At 36.1% G+C, this 6,477-nt stretch overlaps 1 pseudogene; it reads left to right on the top strand.

The window, feature by feature from the left end:
* Positions 1 to 1,749: 1,749 nt before the first annotated feature.
* On the top strand, positions 1,750 to 2,812 carry LOC103236069 (protein PIMREG pseudogene; annotated as a pseudogene).
* The last annotated feature ends 3,665 nt before the right edge of the window (positions 2,813 to 6,477 follow it).

The following is a 6,477-nucleotide window of genomic DNA, read 5'->3' as shown; positions in this document are numbered from 1 at the left end:
TGCCAATTTTAATTCTCTAGCTTGAACCTCTCCTGTGAATTCCATATTTATGTAGCAAATTGCCTATTTGAAATCTCCACTCAGATGTCTAATAGATATCTCAAATTTAAGATGTCCAATACTGAACGCCTTTATTTTCCCACCCTCAAATCATGCTCTATGTAGTTACTTAATGGAAATTACTTTTTTTTAAGTTGCTAGGCCCCAAACTTAAAGGTATTGTTGATACATTTTCTTCTATCACTGCCCCCATCCATATCCAGTCGGGAAACTTATTGGCTCTACCTTCAATATAACATTGGTTTGATCAATTATTATCATTTCTACTGTTTCCACTTTGGTTTAAGCCACCAACATCCCTCACCTAGATAACTATAGTAGTTTCCTAAGTGTTTTCCATGCTTCTACCCTTGACTCCTTTAATCTATATTCAAATAATATGAAAATTCAATTGCTACTTATTATGACTTACAAGACTGTATGCAATCTCCCTATCCACTAAATGCGCTACATCTCTTGCTACTTTCCCCAAATTCTATTTTCTACAGCCATACTGATCTACTTGCTGTTCCTTGAAGATGCCAGTCACTCTCCCTCATTAGGAATTGAAAAGATCTTCTCCAGGAGAGCTCACTTTCTCACCTGTTTCAAGTCTTTGCTCATATAGTATTTTCCAATGAAGCCAAACATGGCTATTTCATTTATTCTGCAATCACTCCCACTGTCACTGTAAAACTGCCATACACTTGACCTGCTCTATATTTTTGCCCTATGACCTATCATCTTATAATATATAATAAAATATGCTTATTTGTTATGCTACTTGTGCATCTCCTATCACTACAATGTGGAATCCATTGAGAAGAGATAATTTAATCTGTTTTCCATTTATACATTCTCAGCACTGAGAAAATGATCTGGCATTTATAAGAACTCAATTAATATTTGTCAATAGAATAAACAAATCTAAAATCACAAAACATTTGCAGATTTTTTTGTTATAAAATAACTGGGTAAAGACTAAAATTATGCATGTTTAAACTGATTAAAGACAAAATAAGGGAAAAACAAATGCGAAGAATAAGAAAAGTGACATAGGCTTATCAATATCAAAATGCCAAAAATAGCATTTTAACATGTAAAATATAAATAGAGGGAAAGTGCTACACAAAAATAAAAGAAATAGTCCAATAAGAAAATGATACTACATGAACTGTATACACTGGATGGCATAGTTTTGAACTATTAAAAGCAAAAATGTACAGAATTACAGAAAGAAATTAACAGATGATCACAGAAAGATTTTAATAAATTTTTACCAAAAGAAGATTGGTGAAGGAGAGGAGAAAGGTCAGTTAAGATATAGAAGAATCAAGCAATAAAATTATCAGATTTTATCTAATGTTTATGTATTCAATATGTATTATTTAGTATTTATATTATATAGTACTCTCATTTATTTATACTATTTAAATATTAAGTATATCAATATATTTACCCCTATAAAGAAAACCACATGGTTCATTTTTCTATTTTTTAATTTGTTTATTTTTACCAGCTCAAGTTTTCATCATGTTTTAAAATAACCACATAAAAGGCCATAAAAATTTCTTGAAAAATTAATGAGATGCATACCATATTCTCTAATTTTGATTCAATTAAATATTTTTAAAGTAACAAACCCTCCATAAATTTTGGAAACTGATATTTTAAAAACTTAATAAATATGCGCAAATTTTTGTATGGGTTAACGGCATAAAAACAAAACTACAAAGTAGAATGAATATCTGTCAAGTCTTATGGGGTGTAGCTAAACTATAACTAAGGATGAAATTCATAGCCTTAAGTATATTTCTTTAAAAAATGAGAAACACGATGTGTTCGGGCTCGGGTGGGCGTTGGAGGTGTCAGGGTGTAGTGGGCGGAGAAGACTCTTGGCCAGGCAGATGGCTTCCTGGTGGCAGGGCATGGGGGCCTCTGTGCGCCGGAAATCTCTACAGCACCAGGAACAGCTGGAGGACAGCAAGGAACTGCAGCCTTTGGTCAGCCATCAGGAGACCTCCGCCGGGGCCCTGAGTTTCCTAAGCAGACAGTTCCAAAGGAGGCTGCACCTGAGAGCTGTTAACCTCAGCCTCCAGGCAGGACCCTTCTGGGAAGGCCTGGAAACAACAGAGCCAGGGCAGCAGGGCCTCCAGGCTGCGGCTCCCTCAGCTGAGAGTGCCTTGGGTGCCAAGTCCCAGACAATCCAGGAGTCCTGCCAAAGTGGCACCAAATGGCTGGTGGAGACCCAGGTGAAGGCCAGTAGGAGGAAGAGAGGGGCACAGAAAGGCAGTGGATCACCAACTCACAGCCTGAGCCACGAGAGCACCCGGCTGTCTGGAGCCGCCCCTGCCCCAGCCGCAGACCCCTGGGAGAAGGAGCATCACCGCCTCTCTGCCCCATAGGCTCACGTGCCCACCCAGTAAGTCTGTCAAGGCGAGAGACTGCCTTCCGGAGCCCCTACTCCTCAAGAGAGCCCCTCTGCTCTCCCAGTGAGTCTGACAGTGACCGAGGGCCTGCGGGGGCAGGAACTCAGCACCTCCAGAAGCTCTCCTAAGAACTGGACGAAGCTATTATGGCGGAAGAGAGTGGTGACATGACCGTCTCTCTCATTCATGACGGAGGAAGTGCTCTGCAGCTCTGCCTTGCAGGAAACAAAACCTGTCTGACCACCCAGGCTTCATACCCAAGGATGTCTGTGCTTCCAGTGAGCTTCCTGGAGGAAAACCCCAGGAGTCATCAGTACCCCTGGGCCATGCTAACAAAGATCTGACTAACAAGGAGCCCAGTGCCCTCCTGCTCCAGCCGCATCTGGACCCATCAGTGACTGCCTGCCACAGCCTGGGAGTGTCTTGTGGAGATCTTGCAGAGGTAGGGACAATTGTTCCTTCTACTTTTCCAGGGACTCTTGGGCTTAGAAACTCACCGTACACTTGACCTTGAGTCTTGTATTTGCTTCATCTGTAATGTGAAGTGCTAGCATCAGATGTTTGAGAGCTCTGAGCTGTGTACCTGGGTGCCTGGTTTTTGGGGAGTCATCTGCAGAATCACTCACCCACTGTGTTTCCGATGCCAAGGCTCTTGGAGGGTCCCACTCTCATCCCTGCTTTTCCTACCAGGGACTCCAAGGAAGGCATAGGAGATATTTCCAGGCTTAAGACCATGGGCTCACGGGTACCTATTTAAATGCCCAAAGCAGAGTACTGTGGGTGTGCTGGGAGGGGTAGCCCTGTTCAAGAGCAATTTCTGCCCTTTGTAAATTATTTAAGAAACCTCGTTTGTCATTTTATTAGAAAGAAACCAGCGTGTGACTTTCCTAGATAACATTGCATTCTCCTAATATTGTTTGCATTTTTTTAAAGAGAAAAACACTTAAATTATTTAAGCATTCAAATCAAGAAGCTGCACAAATAATAGTGAGAAAACTTGGAAAGAAATTATTTTTCAAGAGATATGAACAGAAATTAATGACTAGTAGACCAACTTAAAAACAGGTGATTAATAAAATCAATTGATTCATTAAAAGATAAATAAAAATACATTATCAAAACTAATCAAAATAATAAAGAAGTCACGAATAAACAATTTTAGGAAAAATGAAAAGAATGAATGTTTTAAAAGTCACAAGACAGCACCTTGAACAACTTTGTGTCAATAAATTTGAAAATGTTTAAATTTCATTTTTTCTGGAAAATGTAAATTATCAAAATTGTTTCAAGAAAAAAATATAAGATATAAATAAGCCAATAACCATTAAAAATTACATCAGTAGTCAAAAATTTCTCCCTTAAAAATGAAACCACACAAAATTAGTTTTATAAGTGATTTTTCAACCAAGTCTATGAGTAAAAAGATATTCTATATTGTATTTTAAAAACTTTCCAAAGAGTAGACAAAGAAAGAAAATTATCTGTTTACAAAATCTAAGGACAGAACCAGAAAAGTACTGAGCAATTTCACTTATGAACATAAATGTAAAATTCTCAAATAAAATATTAGAAAATAAATGTCACCAGTATATAACATAACACATCATGACCAAGTCGTGTTTTCTGAGGAATAAAGTGATATTTCAACATAAAGAAATTATTAATATATTCCACCTCATTAACACAAGAAAAGGAGAAAAAGCAAAAAATCATTTTAATAAATGCAGAAAAAGTATTTATTGCACTAGATACTCATTTATGCTAAATTGTTGTTTTAGAAACCAAAATTGGAAGAGAACTTCTTTAACTTACTTGAAAAGGTATTTACCAAAAACTCCACAAACACCATAATTAATGATGAAATTTTGTAAGCATTTTCTTTAATGTAAAGAACATCAGAAAAATTATCCAAAACTTAGAATTCGGCAAAAAAGAATACCAAGTGTTCTTTCAGCACATTTCTGGGTTTGCACCTTTAGCTGATTTTTCTATTGATGGTGCTGTTTTACAGCTCTGTAAATACAGAGATTAACTTGCAGATATTTGTCTAGTACAAATGAAAATAATTTCTCTTCAGTGAAAGATATAACCTCCAAGTAAGGTTTATTGCTCTGTAGGATACTAACCAGTTTTGTATTTAACCCAGCAATTTTATCCTAAAGTTTCTTTATTAAACTGCCTATTAACACTTTAGCTGTGAAGGGTTTTTTTTTTTTTTAGACAGGGTCTGGCTGTGTCGCCCAGGCTGGAGTGCAGTGGCACACTCATGGCTCACTGCAGCCTCAACCTGCCAGGCTCAAGTGGTCCTCCCACCTCAGCTGTCCTAGTAGCTGGGACTACAGGTGCACACTACCACACAGGGCTAATTCTTGTATTTTTTGTGGAGATGAGGTTTTACCATGTTGCCCAGGTTGGTCTCAAATTTCCGGCCTCAATTCAGGATCTGCCTGCCTCGGCTTCCAAAAGTGCTGGGATTACAGACGTGAGCCACTGCGAACTCATTTTTGAACTCATTTTAACATCTTCTTGGTTCTCCCATTAATTAATCAATTGAACAAAATCCTTGACACATACCCATTTTATATTTGCGTGAGTCATGATTTTACCTTTTGACAAGTACACTTAAACAGGAACAAGTGAGAGATATCTGTTAACACTACTTCAATTCATCATATAATAAAAGACCTAAATAAAGTAAAATAAATAAGATGTGTGTGTAAGGATTAGAACAGAAGAGAAATAAAGTTGTGACCGTCAGATGATATGGTTGTCTGTACAGAAAATCTAAGAATTTAAAGGACAACTGTTAAAGCAATTAAGATAATTCAGCTAACTTGTTGAATACAAGGCGAATATAAAATAATTAATAGTTTGCCTAAGGACTTAGAAACGAAGGTCATAAAAAGTAACTTGAAAAGATAAAATTTACAAAACCAACAACAACCAAAAATGTACCTAGGAATAACTCTAATAGAAGGTGTTCACAATCTTTTTGGAAAAAAGTACAAAATTTTATTGAAAGATATGATAGAAGACCTAACTAAATTATAAGACATATTATACCCATAAATAGGAATACTTAATATCAGAAAATATTTTCTGAACTTCTGTAAATTAAATGGAATTTCATTAAAATCCGAGCAATATATTTTTATGGAAACTGTTTTTAAAAATGTATATGGGAGAGTAAAGTATCATGAATAGTTAAGACCATTTTAAAGACTTGTCTTACCATATAGAAACAGGAAACCATAATATTTACAGGACGATGTGATATTGGTTCATAGACAAATAGATTAGTGGAATAGAATAGGAAGCCCAGAAATAGATGGAAGTGTACAAGAAATTTGGTTTATCATAGAGAAAGCTTTACAAATTAACAGAGGAAAGGGTGGGTGCGGTGTCTGCTGCACTACAGCCTGGGCAACAGAACAAGACCCTGTCTCAAAACAAACAAACAAACAAACAAACAAAAAACAAATTAACAGAGAAAAGTGTTGGTGTGATTGATTTATTATATGAAAAAAATTTCCTTGACTTATGCCTTAAGCAAAAATAAATTTCATACAGATTAAAGATTTAAATGTGAAAAACAAAACTTGAAATTTTTAGATTAAAAAATGAGAATATGTTTATTATATTGGAGTAGGGAAGGATGTTTTAACTAAGCCCCCCAAAAAAGAAAAGACTACTTTATAATGAACTTCTAGTAGTAAAAGTTTAAGTCATCATGAACGTAACTGAAAGATAATTGTCAGGCAGGGAAAAGTAATTCACAACACAGAAAAGAGATTTATATCAAATATATGATGAATTATTACAGACAAAGTAGAAAAATGATTTAAAAAGTTAACCACACCCCCTCCACCCCAAATAGGCAATGGATATGAGCAGACAAATCACAAAAACAGAAAGCATAATGATGAGTAAACAGGATAGTAATGTCACTAGTAATCTGGGCAAAAAAAAAAAAAAAAAACAAAAAACGAAGAATCATTTCATACCTATC

This window comes from Chlorocebus sabaeus, chromosome 7 (assembly GCF_047675955.1).
Source record: "Chlorocebus sabaeus isolate Y175 chromosome 7, mChlSab1.0.hap1, whole genome shotgun sequence".
NCBI classification, from domain to species: domain Eukaryota; kingdom Metazoa; phylum Chordata; class Mammalia; order Primates; family Cercopithecidae; genus Chlorocebus; species Chlorocebus sabaeus.
The sequence above is the reverse complement of the archived record's forward strand: the minus strand, read 5'-3'. Positions and strand labels throughout refer to the sequence as shown.